The sequence below is a fragment of the Lepidothrix coronata genome, unplaced genomic scaffold (assembly GCF_001604755.1).
Source record: "Lepidothrix coronata isolate B3197 unplaced genomic scaffold, Lepidothrix_coronata-1.0 Scaffold351, whole genome shotgun sequence".
In the NCBI taxonomy this organism is placed as follows: Eukaryota; Metazoa; Chordata; class Aves; order Passeriformes; family Pipridae; genus Lepidothrix; species Lepidothrix coronata.
The window spans coordinates 61493-77737 of NW_016690531.1; positions in this window are offsets into that span (position 1 = coordinate 61493).

Below are 16245 nucleotides of genomic sequence, written 5' to 3' on the forward strand. Positions count from 1 at the left end.
CCCTGGGAGTCTTTTCCGGGTTTCAGAGGGTCTTTTCCCAGTCCCGGAGGGTCCTTTCCCGGTCTCCATGTCCCCATGTCCCCGGCCCCCCCTGGCAGCAGGGCTGGTGTTCCCCCTCTCCAGTTTCCACCCCAGTGACCCTTCCCCACCCCACTGGGCTCTCCGGGATGTCTCCCAAGTTTACACATCCAGGAACTGGGATTCGGTGTCGGGCCGAGGTTTTAATGTCCCGTCAGGATTCACTCCCTCCCACCTTGGCCTTGTCCAACCTGGCTTTAATATCGATCCCAGTTCCCCAAATGATCCTGTTTAACCTCCAAATGAATGGGATGTTGTTTTTTAAGGATGCTGAGGATGGAAAGATCCTTTTTCCTTCAGCGTGGACATGATGGATCAGGGACATGTCACCTCTGAAGACGAGATTGCATCAGCCTCGGGGCTGGAATGTGGTTATGGGGGATCTTTGCCTTTTCCCACATGGGAAAACGGAGCCTCTGACTTTTGCCCGGTGCTCTGAAATTCCCTGGAAGACCCAGGAAACGCCGTGCTGGGAAAGGGGAGGGGAGATATTTGTGTCCTTAAGGTTTTATTCTTATCAGCTGGAGTTTTATCATCTGCCTTCAGGGACAAAGCTCTGGAAGACTCCGTGGGATTCAGTCACGGGTTCAGGGGAACGGGAGAACTGGAATGGTTTAGGTTGGAAGGGACCTTAAATCCCATCCAGTCCCACTCTCTGCCATGGGCAGGGACACCTCCCACTATCCCAGGTCACTCCAAGCCCCGTCCAACCTGGCCTTGGACACTCCCAGGGATGGGGATGGTGAGGGAGAGGTGTCTGGAGGTTTCTCTTGGAGGCCTGGAGGTGGGTGGGATGGATCCCTCCCCAGCTGCTCTGCTGGTCTCCACCACCACCTCCCGGGATTTCCTCAGGCCGAGTCCCTGCAGGAGATGGGACCTGTGTCCAAGTGCCACCAGAGCAGAGGGAGAACAGGCTCTCCAAGAGAATCCTCCCAGCTGGCCCGTGTCCCTCTGTGCCTGGGTTTCCCTCCCCTTTCAGGAAAAGTCTTCCACTGTCTCACCTGGGAACAGGAGAAGAGCAGCCCTGCCCTGGCAAGGAGCACCAACCTGGGCTTGACTTAAATGGTTTGCCCAAATTTCTTTGAATTCCAAAGGAATTAAGGAGCCATCGAGAAAATTCCCTGGACCAACCACCAGAGAAGCTGTGGCTGCCCCTGGAGCCCTGGAAGTGTCCAAGGCCAGGTTGGACAGAGCTGGGAGCAACCTGGGCTAGTGGAAGGTGTCCCTGCCCAGGGCAGGGGGTGGCACTGGGTGGGATTTAAGGTCCCTTCCCACCCAAACCATTCCAGGATTCTGGAGCCCCTCTGCTCTGGAGCCAGGCTGGGAGAGCTGGGGGGGTTCCCCTGGAGAAGAGAAGGCTCCAGGGAGAGCTGAGAGCCCCTGGCAGGGCCTGAAAGGGCTCCAGGAGAGCTGGAGAGGGACTGGGGACAAGGCTTGGAGGGACAGGACACAGGGAATGGCTTCCCAGTGCCAGAGGGCAGGGATAGATGGGATGTTGAGAAGGAATTCCTGGCTGGGAGGGTGGGGAGGCCCTGGCCCAGTTTGGGCAGAGAAGCTGTGGCTGCCCCTGGATCCCTGGAAGTGTCCAAGGCCAGGCTGGAGCAACCTGGGCTGGTGGAAGGTGTCCCTGCCCATGGCAGGGGATGAAATGAGAGGATCTTTAATCCCAGAATCAATTAGGTTGGAAATCACTGAGTCCAACCTACGAAGGCCTCTCCAACTCCAACCATTCCACCAAAAACTGCACCTTCACCAGCAGGGCTGGGAGACTCTCTGAAGAAGGTGAAGTTAATTAATTCCCACTTCTGTGGCATTCCCAACCTCCCCCCGTTCCTTCCTCACCCGGTGGGATCTCCAGGGATGCCCCGGGACAAACCAAGCTCTCTCTGTTGATCCCATCACTACTTTGGTTTTTCTCCCCCCCTTTCTTCTTCTTCTTCTTCTTCTTCTTCTTCTTCTTTTTTTTTCACTGCTCAAGATGAAAGATTTAAAAGGCAATAATGTTTTGTCTAAATTCTTGTGGAAATAGCTTCTGACCTTTCGGAGAGAACTGCGGTTTCAGCTTTCCGGTAAGAGAGCTCCCAGCTAATGATTTTAGCTCCATTTTCTAATAAATACTTGGCAGTGGAGGGCCCCTCTTCTCCCCTTTTTTGTCATTAGGGAGCCATTAGTTGTGACTCAGAAATGAATCATTAGGTTTGGCAGGGAGCAAGTGCTTCGGGGGCCAGTGGATTTTTCCACTCGGTAGCAGCGCGTGCTTGTAAATTCTGCCTCAGAATTCCCATTAAAAGCGGCTCCAAACGGGCCCTTTTCCCCCTCCCCTCGGCCATAAATTCGGTGACCATTGGTGGTCTCCCCACCTCGGCAACAAGGGCTTCTTTTCTTGGCTAATTAGGCTTTTATTTAACGAAGCTAATTTGGGTTTCTTTGGGGGGGGTGTGTGTGAAATGTTCCCCCCTCGGTCGGAGCCTCCCCGTTTTTCCGTGTCCTGCCGAAATCCGGGAGCGGTGAGAGTCGGAGGAGACCTTTGCGCTCGTTTATCTGGGGACTCTCCTCTTGCCAAGGGCTTCCAAAACTCTCCTCTTGCCTTTTGGAGGCTCCCAAAAGACTCTCCCCCCTCGCCAAGGGCTTCCCAAGCCCTTCCCATGGCAAGACGGGAGGACAGTGTTGGACTCCGACCATCCGAGGGGCAAATTCCCCGGAATTCTCCAGGTGAGGAGGAGAAATATCCAGCCAACAACTCATTTCCCCCCCTTCCTTCTCGTTCCTAAATCATTATCCACCTCATTGAGGGACTTCTTGAATCCATCCCATGGACGTGTCCCGAGGGAGGAACAATTTCCCAGCTAATGAAGGCAAGGGAGTTAAAAGAAACCCGGGAATATGGTCCGGTCTCTTTTCCAGAGGCACATTTTCCTCGTGTCCGAATCCAGGAGGTTGTTTCTTGCTTGGATTGTTGGGATTTGATCCCAACTCCGACTTTTCTGGTGTTTGGGAACCTGCAGATCGTCAGGTGGGGCGAGGCTTCCCAGCGAAATGCAGGAAACACGGAGCTCTGAGGAAAATTTGGGGGGAAAAAAGCGGAATTAGAGGTTGGTGAGAGTTGAAATCTGGTGATTATCCAAAAAAACAATTGGGATATGTTTTCCCTGTTCAAATTCACGGAATTTCAGCACCAGATCGCTCAGTTTGTCCTTCTTGTGTTGCTCTTTGAGATCCCCTCGGCGTCTCCCACCTGGAACACCAAGTTCTGCCTCAGCTTTAAAGGAATTTTGGGACAAGGGGTTCAGGAATATCAATATTTCCCAGTGCAAAATATAAAATAATCCCTGGGAAGGGTTTTTTTCCTGGCAAACAGCAGCAGACAGGCTTAGTCCTGGGCTAAAAAAAAGAGGGAATAATGTTCTTTTCCCCAGTCAAAACAGCAATTTAAACCTGACATTTAGGCTTTGGTTGAAAGTTTTCTTCTCCTGTATTTTTTTTTTTTTCCGTGGAAAACCTGCAGGAAAACGTGCCCGAGGGACCAGAAAAAAAGGGATTTTCACTGAAATTTGGGGGTTTGGGTTGTTGTGTTGGGTTTGTTTGGTTTTTTTTTTTTGCTTTCGGAATTCCAGCAGCATTTGATTTTCAAGGGGGTGCCTCTGAATCAGTCAATAGGTTGAGTGGAAAAGAGAGGAATAAGAAGCAGAGCACGGAAAACTTTTAGGGAAGGAGAAAAAATATAGGATGAACCCAAGAGATTTCGGGAGAAGCAGAGGAAAATAGTAATTGAAGCATCAGAGAGTGGTTTTTCAAGGTGAAAATTAAAAAAATGGGCTCTGGGAAGTGGAGGTGGGAATCAAAAATGCCTGAAATGTCTCCTGGGTTGGTTGGAAATGGTAACTGAGCAAGTTCGAAATGGGGCAGGGAAAGGAGAAGGAGCTGGAGATTCCCACTGGGATATCAGAAAACTGGAACATGGAAAAAAAACCAAACACACACACACAAAAAAATCCAAAAACCCCAAACAATTTCTTTCTGAAAGCTGCAATTTTATTTTCGAGATGCCCCAAAGGTTTGGGATCTCCTGATTTTTCGTTATTTTCGGATGAAAGATGAACAGCTGGATAAAAAAAAATCTGGATACCAATGGCTTGGTCGGGTCCGGGATGGGAGTGAGCACAGGGAGAAGATCCCTGGGATCCCTCAGGAATCAGCTCAGGGATTCATGGCCTGCCAGAGATGCCCTGAGCAGGCACTTTAAACACTTCTGACCCCCAAAAATCATCCTTTCACCTGTTTATGGACAACATTCCTATTTATTCCCTCTTCCCTCTCTCCCACTGTGGAGCTCCAAGTTCAAATGGATCCTGTTTTATTCCTAAACTTTGCCCATTTTTTAGGTGTTTCTGCAGGTTTGGGCTGGGCTGGAATTGATTTTCTTCCCAGCTGCTGGTGTGGGGCTCTGGGATTTGGGATGGGACGAGTGTGGATAATTCCGGGGTCTTCTGTTCTTTCTGAGCAGTTTTTCCCAGTCCAGGCCCTTCCCTCTCCTCACCTCCCAGAGAGGAGGGGGAACACAAGGATTTGGGGAACAAAGCCAGGAAAGTTGATCCCAGCTGATCCCAGGAATGTTCCAGACCATGTGGCTTCATTCCCTGCAGGTAAATCCGTAGGTACAAGAAGGAGAGAGGGGAATGTTGGAAGTCTTGGCTTGTCTTCCCAAGGAGAAGGAGCCCGGGAATGTCCTGGGAATGCTGAACAACCTGCCTGTGGTGGGAAGTGGGGAATGAATTCCTTGTTTCCCTTTGCTTGTGTGGCTTTTCCTTGAGTTTTCCCACTTTTCCCCTCCCGATTGTCCCCCCGATCCCACTGAGGGAATGGGAATAACCACCAGTGTGGGGCTGAGTTGCCAGTTGGGGTCAGACCACCTCAATCCTTTACCTCCCACTAGATTTGCTCTCCCTGGAGATTCCCAAGCCTCTGTTGGCTCTTCCTGAGCCCTTCATCCACTTGGAGGCCCCTCCAAGAACCAGGAAGTTCTCCCTGGTTGGGAACACAACTCCCAGTCTGAGCAGGATCACCTTGGGAGTCAGATCCAACCCCTCCTGTGCCCAGAAGGTTTTTGCTACGAAATCCCGGAATATTCCCGCTTGGAAAAGCCCCACTTTGCAGGTAACATGAAGGGAGCCCGCCCTGGACTTTGGCTGAGGTTTGAAAAAGCTGGGATAACCTTTTCCTGCTGGATATTTTCCTTCCACCTCAACGCTCCCCGCTCCAGGACGCCGCCGGGAGCACGAGTGTCCAAGTTCTGGAGAAACAAAAACAACAAGGAAAGAAGCTCAGCCAAAACAAGAACCACCCACAGAAGAACCCTCTTCTCTCCTGGGCATTCCTGGAGCAGCTGGAAGCTGCAAATCCTGGCAGTTTCCCAGGGAATGAGACTCTCCAAGCCCAGGAGGTCAAACAAACACCACCCGGCTCCTTGGTTGGTTGGTTGGTGGCCAAAGCCCAGGAAGGAACACAATGGAAGGGTTCATCTTCCCGTTTTTCCCGAGCTGTTTACCTAAGTCTGATCCCACTAAATGGCCCCTTTTCCCAGGAAAAGGTAATTCTGCTCCATATTCAGGAAGAGCGAGCCTGGATGTGGATGTGGGGGAATGACCCCCCCCGTGGGCTGTGGGTGCTGCGGGGTGGGAACCTTCTCCAGGCCATATTCCTGGGATTGTTGGTGGGAAAGGCCCCTCTCCAAAGGGTGGAACCTCTAATTCAGGGATCCATGGATGGCTGAAGTCAGGTGGGGGGATTCCCACAGATAAATTGGATCTTGCTCTGGAAGGGGAACTTCCCTGACAGAGCCACCACCAGCTCAGTGGGTGACTCCAGACTCCCAGAGCGGAAAACCCGTGCCAAGACTTCACCAGGATCAAGTTCAGGTCCTACTTCAGGCTCTGCTTAACATCTGCTGGGCTCCCCTGGTGCATCCCAGCTCATCCCAGGGCACCCAAGGTCCAAAGCAGACACAACTTCATCCTTGTTGGGGGGACAAGAACCCAACAGCACCAGAGTGAAGGGGTCAGACGGTGCTTGAGGCATTTTGGGTACAATTCCATTGGGAAATCCTCTTCCAAAGGGGATCTCCTGGAGCTCTGAACTCACCAAGGTCTGATTCGTGTCACGGGGATTTCTCAGAGTGAAAAAAAACCTGTTCAAAAAACAGCTGGTGCTCTGGGCTGGGTGACGAGGTGGTGACGGGTCGAGGGTTGGACTCGGTGATCTTGGGGGTCTATTCCAACCTAAAGAATTCTGGGATTCTGTGAAATTGGATTCCTTTGGGGAGAAACAAACCCAAACCCCCAGAGCAGACCTGCTGAGCTCTGGCTGACGGGCTTTGCAGCCCCAGAACCTGGTGAAAACCAGCCCAAACCACCCCCTGCAAACAGAGGTGGCCACCAGGTCCACGGCCACCTTACTCTGGAGAACTGGCCCTGGATCCGAAGGATTTGCTGGTGGCAAACTCATCTCTGTCACTTGAGCTCTCCATGACTGAGTTTCAAGTTGAAACAACATCTCCAGTGGGGCTCAGGGATGAGCTCGAGTGTAGACAGGGATGAGAGAAAGGAAAATCTGCAAATAAAAGAAGCTGAGGGGTCATGACTTGGAGAAAAGTCCACGTGGCATCTGTGTCCCTCTGGAAGCTCCGTGTGTCCATTCCAGCTCTGACAAGTGTGACCATCAACACTTCAGTCCCACCTTTATTCAGTTTGGCAGCTGTAAATTGTTTAATCTCAGTGGCAGGACTGACAATTCCAGTCCCAGAGTTACTGAGGGAGTTTGAAAAGGCTGATGCCCAAAGCTCCTCTGTCCTGGAGCCACGAGGGCAAAGCAAGGCCCTGATTCCAGCTCAGAGTGTGCTGGGAATGCTGCCGGGCTGGGAGAGCTGGGAATGTCCAGCCTGGAGAAGAGAAGGCTCCAGGGAGAGCTGAGAGCCCCTGGCAGGGCCTGAAGGGGCTCCAGGAGAGCTGGAGAGGGACTGGGGACAAGGCAGGGAGGGACAGCACAGAGGGAATGGCTTCAAATTGGAAAAGTGAAGATTTGGGTGGCATATTGGGAAGGAATTCCTGTCTGTGAGGGTGGGGAGGCCCTGTCCCAGGTTGGTCAGAGAAGCTGTGGCTGCCCCTGGATCCCTGGAAGTGTCCAAGGCCAGACTGGAGCCACCTGGGCTAGTGAAAGGTGTGGTACTGGATGAGCTCTCAGTTCCCTTCCAACCCAGACCATTCCAGGTTTCCATGCCTTGGCCAAGCCCTGCCCTGTGTGTTCCTATTTGCTCCCAACGTCCCATCCTGCTCCTCCAGAGCTGCTGGAGGCAAAAGCCCCCTTTCCCCCCACCTCTGCCCACTTTCCCCTTTCCTTTTCCCTCTCTCCCTGTGGCCTTTTCCCTTCCCATCCTTCCCCCTGTCCTTTCCCAGCCCTGTTCCTCCTCTCCACCAGGAGCAGCTCCACCTCTTCCCTGCCCTGCCCTGGACTCCGTGTTCCCCAGGAACCCCCAGGGAGCAGCAGGACATTATTCCAGCCGTGTTTCTCCTCCTGCTCCTCAGGTCCAGCCTGGAGACCCCCCCGGATTGGTGGGATTTGTTTGGGAGGTTCTTTTTTTTATTTATTTTTTTTGCTTTCCCCCGGTGGAAAAAAATCTGGTAGTTATTAATCCCCAGCAAGGCCTCGGTTCCAGCAGAGCTGGGATGGCTCTGTGGTATCCAGGGAGCCACAGACTTTGTGGGAAGAGCCTGGATTATGGGGATGGAAGCGAGAACCTGGCTCCAAGAGCTATTTAAGGAGCTCAGCTCCTTAAAGTGTCCTGCTCTCCACAGATAAAGTCACTTTTGGCCAGAACGGTCTCGGTGGGGATATTTACTGCCAGATAATTCCTCACAGGCTTCTCCTCAGCCTTCCAAATTCCAGGAAAACAAAGGTGTTATTTATAATAGAATAAAAACTGGAGGTTAAATAAGAAAGCCTGAATCTGGCTGGCTGTGCTCTCAGGTTTTGTCATCCTTCCTCCCGGGTTTTCATCTATTCATGGACTGGGAAATAACCCAAAATCATAAAATCATGGAATGGTTTGGGTGGGAAGGGACCTGAAAGATCATCCTGTTCCATGGGCAGGGGCACCTTCCACCATCCCAGTTTGATCCAAACCCTCCAACCCGGCCTTGATGCTGAAACAAAATTTCTTGGACACTGAAAGGACTTCCCAGGCTGCAAAATAGGAGGATGTACTGGGATCTGATCCTAATCCATTAGGGATTCATCCATAATGGGATCTGCTGTTGGTTTCAAAGCATCTCTGAAACCCTGTTTGGAGCTACTGCAGGAGGAGCTGGCTTGGAGAAGGGGCTGGAAAAATAGGAGTTCCATAACTGGGATGGGGAAGGCAGGGAGAGAGGGAGAGAGGAAGACAGGGAGGGAAGGAAGAAAAGGGAAAGGGAAAGGGAAAGGGAAAGGGAAAGGGAAAGGGAAAGGGAAAGGGAAAGGGAAAGGGAAAGGGAAAGAGGAAGGGGAAAGGGAAAGGGAAAGGGAAAGGGAAGGTTAAAGACAGTTTCCAGAAGAATTGAGGATGTATTTTCATCCTGCTCATAGTTGTCCCCTCATTTTGGGAGAAATGCGGGTGGAGAAGGGAAGATGAGGATGGAGAAGGGAAGATGAGGGTGGAGAAGGGAAGATGAGGATGGAGAAGGGAAGATGAGGGGGGAGAAGGGAAGATGAGGATGGAGAAGGGAAGATGAGGGGGGAGAAGGGAAGATGAGGAGGGAGAAGGGAAGATGAGGGGGGAGAAGGGAAGATGAAGGTGGAAAATGTTGTCACCTCCATCAACAATTTCCCTTCTCCAGAATATATCTGAAAAAATCCAGATGTTTGGGTCCATCCTTAAAAAAGCCATTCCTCCCTCTGGAGCACGAGTGTCCACCCTCCTGCTTCCAGCAGACACATCCCAGCATCCCAAAAGGGCCTCCAGCTGGAACGGAGCTTTGTCTCTGGAAAAGGGCCGTGCACTAAACCTGACCCAGAGCTGGAAAAGTCCCCCTTGTGCCTCTTCCAAGAACAACAAACCTTTGCAGTGTGCTCCCATAATTCATCACCAATTAAGGGTGGGAACCAATCCCAAAAGCTGCCTCTCCAGGGAGGGAGGGAGGGAGGGAAAGAAGGTGACTTAGGCCCTCAAGGAAAATCAAACCAGCCCCACACTGGCCCTGGAGCTCCCAACTGGATTTGGGAGGCTCTGTGTGACCAGGACACGTGGGGTCCTCACCCTCAGGGGGGTGGCTGGTGCATCCCAAAGCTGCCAAGAGCGTGGAGAGAGAGGCTGAGAGCAGAGTTCGTGGCATCTCCTGCTTCCTCTCCCCCTGTTCCTTGGCCCTTGGGCAGCGTTGGGCCCCGTCCAGCCCATGGAATCTCTAAGGCTGGAAAAGATCAAGTCCAGAATCATTAAGCCCAAGATCATCAAGTCCCAGATGATCAAGCCCCACCTTTCACCCCAAGGGACATGGAGGTGGATTTATCCACCCACTGGGATGCTCTTCCCAAATCCCACGCTCCAGGCTGAGGGTCCAAGCAGGGCTGTGTCGTTTGCAATGAGTGAGGAGCAGTTAATTAAACTAATTCATCTAATTAACCTCCAGAACTGGTGCAACAATCCCCATCCTGGGCCTTGGCAGCCCCCCTGTCCTGGGATGTGGTTTAATGGGAACAAGGAGCCTCCTGGGAATGGGGTTGGCTCTGGAGGCCTCCAGGCATGGAACAGACACACAGCTCTGCTTTCCAGCTCTGCCTGGCTCTATTTTCCTCATGGAATCGCTCCCAGGGTTCTCCTGGAAGAGTTTCACCCCACTGGAGGGGCTGGAGCTTGATCTCCTCCCTGTCTTCTCCAGGTGGGACGCCAGAGCCACAGCCCGTGGGGTGTGGGGGCGATGCCACACCTCCAAACTGGCCATTCCATGTGGGAATCAGTGGGGAAAGCTCATGGAAATGGCTTGTCCCGTCCTCTGCTCCTGCTCCTTCTCCTTCTCCTTGGGAACCGCAGGAAAGCTGTCCTCGGAGCAAGGCTGGGGTTGGAGGTGGTTGCTCCACCCTTCCATGTCTCCATTAATGTTTTGGGAATCGTTTTGCAGCCAGTTCTTAATCTCCAAATCGAAAAATGTTGGATTTAGACCCCGAACAAGCAGAACACAGCTCTGCTAAGGGCCAAACTCCCACCATTCCCAGCATCCCCCCCAGAGCAACCCTGTGTCCACGGCCCCAAACGTTGCTCCAAGGGATTATTCCCCTCATTCCCGCACAAATCCCAGCCCGGGATGGGACATATCCCACCGGGACCACGTCCATCAGGCAGCTCTTTTCCAGCTCCTTCCCAGCTCTGCTCCACGAGGAACGTTTGGGAAGAGCAGCTCCCTCCGCTTTGTGCTTTTTGGCACCTCCGGGCTCGCCGGACGCTCCGACACCAATCCCACTTCCCTGAGCTCCTCGCTGGGCTCCCACGTGAGCCCAGGGTCAGGCCCAGCTTCCCTAAGCCTGGCTCCCGGCCTACCTGCCCCACTGGGCCAAGGCACGTTCGGGGCAGGCCTGGCGGGAACCTTTGGACGGGACGATTTTCCGTTGGCAACCGGCGCCTCGGCCAAACCCAAACGTTCCTTGGGTGGAGCTCCAACTCCATTTTTCTTCCCCCAAATTGCCCAAACCTGTTTTTTTGTTTTTTTTTTTTTTTTTAAACTCCACTTCGGATTTGCCATTTCGACTTTCTCCCTGATTTCAGGATTTCCACGGGATAACGGGCGAGGACCTCGTTGCTTTGTGTAGCCTCGCTCGGATTTTTTTGGGGAATCGCTTTAATATTCCATATTCTGGCGTTGTTTGGATGTCAGACATCCCTGTCCCGTTGGAATGGGATCTCCAGAGCTGCCAAAACTCAGGGCTATCAAACAGAAACAACCCCCCAGTGCCCAAGGCTGTGGACAAGGAATATTTTGCTGCTTCCAGAGGGAGTTTTTTGGAAGCACCATTTCACCAGAAGGTTCAGATTTTCAATCCCGTGCTCCAGTTCGGAGTTAAAACAGAAGCTGAAATGTTGGCGTTTCCCCCGGGGAAGGAAATTTGATTTTCCCCCCAAAAAAAAGGTTCAGAAAGGATTTGGGTGGGAGGGGGGAACGTTGGAAACCGTGTTATTCCAAGTGCCTGGTCAGCCAGGAGCAGCGGTGGGAAAAGAGTGGATTCAATACGGATTTACAGGGGTTTTATGTTTCCCCTCCGTAGGTAACGCCGCTTTTTCTGGATTTATTTCACCTTCCAAACACTCCTTCTTTGTTCCAAGCACCAGGAGTTTCGTTTGGGGGTGCTCTGGTTGACTTGATTAACTCAACCGGGGGGGATTCGAGCCGAGAAAATCTCGGCTTTTATTTCACAAATTGAAGAGAATTTGGGGGTAAAGTGTTGTTCTATTTTTTTTTTTAATGTCTTTTCAAAACCCCTCATTTGATTAAATAACAAGTGTTAACTCTTGGAATCATGGAGTTGGAAGGGGACCATCCAGTCCAACCCTCAGCCCTGCACAGGCCCAGCCCCAAGAGTCCCCCCCTGTGCCCCAGAGGATCAGCCAAACCCTCCTGGAGCTCTGGCAGCCTTGGGGCTGTGCCCACTGCCCTGGGAAGCCTGGGCAGTGCCCAACCAGCCTCTGGGGGAAGAACCTTTGCCTGAGATCCAACCTGAGCCTGCCCTGGCACAGCTCCAGCCACTCCCTGCTTGCTCTGCCCTCGGTCTCCTCCTGTCCAGCTGAACAACCCTCATTCCCTCAGCTGCTCCTCCTGGGGCCCCCCCAGACCCTTCCCCACCCTCGTGTCCTTCCTTTGGACTGTCTCCAACACCTTTGGATCTTCCTCACATTGTGTCCCCCAACCCTGCCCCCAGAACTGGAGCTGGGACCACCCCAGGACACCCCCAGCCTGTCCCAGCCAGGCCTGGCCCAGCCCAGGGGCTGAACCCAACACTTGGCTTTGTTAAACCCCCCTCAGTCGGCGGCTCTCCCTCGTTAATCCCGACCTCCCAACCCAGGGAAAACACTGCTTTTCCCTGGAGGGAGCAGAAGTTGTGCTGAGGTTGTGTCACAACCAAGCCCCAGAGCTGGGCTGAGCCCAGCAGAGCAGCCCTTCTGAGTCCAACCATGGTCTGAGCTCACCAGAGCAGCCCTTCTGAGTCTAACCATGGTCTGAGCTCACCAGAGCAGCCCCTCCGAGTTAAACCAAGGTCAGCCCCCCTTTGTGACAGTGCCCAGCTCCAGGTCCCGAGGAAAGAGCCTAAAGAAGAGTCTGAGATTAAACCCAGCCCCTGGGACTGGCCTAGCCCAGGCTTTGGGAGGGAACAGTCTGGGGTCTGACTGAGATTAAATTCCCAGCTGGGCTGTCTTGCCCAATAACCAGGATGGATTTATCCTCCCTAATTTGTCTGAGATCTTTTCGGCTCGGAGCGCTGGGACGCGTTCAGACAATCCAAGCTGAGTTATAATTCCTGCTCCGTTTGGTTTTGAAAGTTCACGGGGAGAAATTTGGCTGGAAGAGGGAAAAAACTGCCTGATTTTAACTATTTAATATTTCGATCCCTTTCATCCCTTCTGTCACAGAATTGCATCTTAACCCCAGCGAGAAGGTCTGGATATTCAATTTAGATGGATAATCAATATTTGGGTGCTTCTTTTAACCTCCTGATGCTTCATCACTGGAGCTGGAAACTTCCCTCAGAGGCAGATTTTTTTGATCAGGATACTGTTGTTTTTATCTGCCATGAAAAGAGTAGAATTTCTTCATTTTTCACATCATGAATGTGTGGGTTTTTGGGAGGGAACCTATTTTGGAAGAGCAGTTTTATATTGCACTGAGGTGTTACACCTACTGCATCCTCTCTGATGGAGAGAGATGGAAGGACAGCATGGAAAGCAGCGTTTTTTATGGAGAAATTGCTCTGTTTGTCTGTGCAGCCACAGATCAGCTGAAGATTCAGGTTCCCAATCCTAAAAAAAGTCACTTCATGGAGAAGAGGCCTTTTAGAAAGGTGAGGGGGAAAGTTTCAACCAAGCCAAGGAGCTGGTGGGGTGAGAAGGGCCATAAATTCATTATCCCTCAAAATCTAAAGCAAAGAATGCCCAGGAAGTGTATTTTCCATGGAATGACTCGGGCAGTTCCAGGCAGCTCCTGATGTTTGTCTCTCCTGTTCATCAAATCCACAGAAAACACGGGGAAGGCTCTTTATTAACTCTGGGTGAAAACTAAAGGAGCTCGGAGGGAATCTCCTGAGCCCGGGCTGGGAGTCAAGTCTGGACCTTTAAATCTTAATGAACTCAGGCAGGACTTCTCCTGGCCTGGGCTCAGGAGGAACCGAAGCCAACCCTCCCCTTCCAGGCGTGGATTTTAGTGCAGACCCAGCCTTGGGTTCCAAGCGGATCTTCCAGCCTTAAATCAAATAACTCCTAAACTTAACCCTGGAGCAGCTACTCCTGGGCAGGAGGGTTAATTGGCACCTTTGTTTGCTCCCTCTTTTCCATGGAGAAGCTCCAAATTCATCCCAGATGTTCCTCGGAGGGTTTATTTCAAGTGGAGTTTGATTGAGTCGTCCCGGGGTGAGTTTATTCCCACCTTCCATGGAGAGCCTGCCAAGCTTCCCTGCCTCGGGATAACTCCCTGCCTGGCCCTTCCTGGTGCTGCCTCTTCCCAGAAAAGCAAGTTGTTGTAAGATCCTTGGTGTCCCCGTGCCCATGGAGTGTCTCTATGCCAAGATATCCCATGGGATTCATCTCTTCTGGCACCTCGTGCCCGAGGTGACACTTGGTCTGGAGCAAATCCAAGGAGAGGCAGGGATGGCCCATGATCAGGAAAACCAGTAGTCTGAGTCCTCCTGTTCCTGACAGGTTATTCCTGAGCAGGGATGTGACTCCACCTCTTTCTGGGATGGATGAGCCACCACCTTTGGAGGGACAGGAGTTTAGTCCTGAGGGCGTAATCCTGGCTAAAACACTTCCCATCGGAATCAAAGCACCAAAATAATCTCGTTTAATAATATCTCTCATTTATTAACACCTCTGTGCCTTTGGGAATATGGGATAACCAACAACAGGCTGGAGAGGCTTTCCCTGGATTTTGGGCTCAGCATTGTTAGGCCTGACCCTGAACTTGGTCTTTGCCCTCCAGTGTTGGTGTCTCCAGCCACCCTTTGGATGAAGGGCCAATCTGGAAGCCATTCCCAGATAATAAGAGCACATTAAATCCCTGAGGGAGACACGAGGGTCTCCCAAAATGGACACAAACCCCCCCTGGTTTGGGGTTGTGGAGCCGGACCCAGCCTGGGTTCAGCTCCAGGTCAACACGTCCCAAAAGGGAAAAACAAATGTTTGGTCCCCGGAACAAACCAGTCAGAACCAACCCCCCCCTGAGCCTCCAGCCTCAGCTCGGAGCAGGGTGTTGAAATCCCAAATTAAAGCTATTGTTCCCCAGCCTTTGTTTATTTTCTGACTTCAGCGGCCGAAATTTTCCAAGTGCCCTTTTCGTGTTGTCAAATAAACACAGAGGGTTTTTTTGGTTTTTTTTTTTAAGAGCAAAACCCATCCCAGAGCTCCTCTGGGCCGTGCCTGACGGATCTGGGAGCTGGGGATGCTCTTCCAGAGCACCCTCGTGGCGTTGGAAGGGCAGGGATTTGTGGCCACGGCTGGGCCGTGACATTTCGATGACATTCCCAGGAGATTAATGTGTCTTTTCCCTTCTTTTTTCTTACATCTGTAAAATGTACCAAAACTTGGCCAGGAGTTTTTTTGGGAGCTTGGCTTTTTTGTCATCCATCTCTTTCTTGTTTGGAGAGTTCAGGAGCTCTAAGAAGATGTTCCAGGCCTTCATGTGATCCTTCAACTCTGGCCACGGCTCCCATCGATCCTCCAACGCCGTCTGTGCTTCTGGGGGAAATATTCCCAGCTGGCCCCCTGATATTAATGAAGAAGATTATGAAAAACTGACATTTTTTCCCCCCTTTTCTTTTGATCTAAGTTTTTTTTTCCGAGGAGAGCAGAAAAGCTTCACGTTTCCCATTGATAAAATAAAAAATCCCGGCTCATAAATCAGCTTTTCAGCCCCTGAAAAACGTTTTCAGCCCAGCCTTTTCCAAATAATTGTGACATAATTAATGCATCTCTGTCCCGGTTTTTGGCAGACGGGGTGAGATGTCCACCAGCTCCTGAGCTCCCAGGGCTGTGCAAACGTGTCCTTAGCAGAGAAATCAAGGAAATGCCATCAGCAAGGAGGGAAATCAGGGAATGTGAGAAGGGAAGATGAGGCCCAACCCTCTGAACCAAAGGGAATTCACGGCAGGGACAAAGACAGGCCCAAGGATTTCTTAATCCTGTGTCAACACCGAGGACCAGGAGGCAAAGGACACGTTCAGGGAGCTGCCAAATCCTCCTGGATTTTGCCCTCCTGCCTGGAGGCCTCTGGAAGTGCTGTGCTGAAAGGGCTCTCTCCTGCAATTCCAGTGGGAAAAGAGAGTGTGTTTTAGGAGCAGGAGGAAGGAAAACCTCCGTGCTCCCCTCGAGGTGTTGGGGGAGCCAAGGTAAACCCACGTGGGGAACAGAGGGGGCTTTGTTCCCCTGCTCCTGCTGTTTTCCTGAGGGAGGGATGTGTGCTTGGGAGGGCAGGGTTTGGCAGTGCTGGTCCATGACATCACACATCAAAGGGAATCTGGAGGTCACCAAACCCCACCTGGCACCAGGTCACCCCCTCTTTGGCAAGAGGACGAATCTCGGGTTTGCCAGGAGAGGAAAAAATCCTAAAAAACTCCTGGTTTGTTTTCCTAGTGGGGAAAGCAGAGCTGGAGCTGCTGCTCTGTCACCCACTGGGGGCTTCCAGCCCTCCAAATCCCCTGGAACTCCTCAGGACACACCATCCCAGCCCACCTTTGGGAAGGGATTCCCTGCTGACATTCAGGGCAGGTTCCGGGGGTCTGGTTTGAGGAAGAGCTGTCTGGGGGCAAAAAAAGAGGGAAAGGGCTCCTAAATATTCCTGCCAGGGAGACACAGGACTTGCTGCAACCTCAGGATCTCCTGAGGGGCAGAGGAGGGGCAGGGACTGAGCTCTGCTCTGGGGGGACCAGGGACAGCACCCAGGGAAT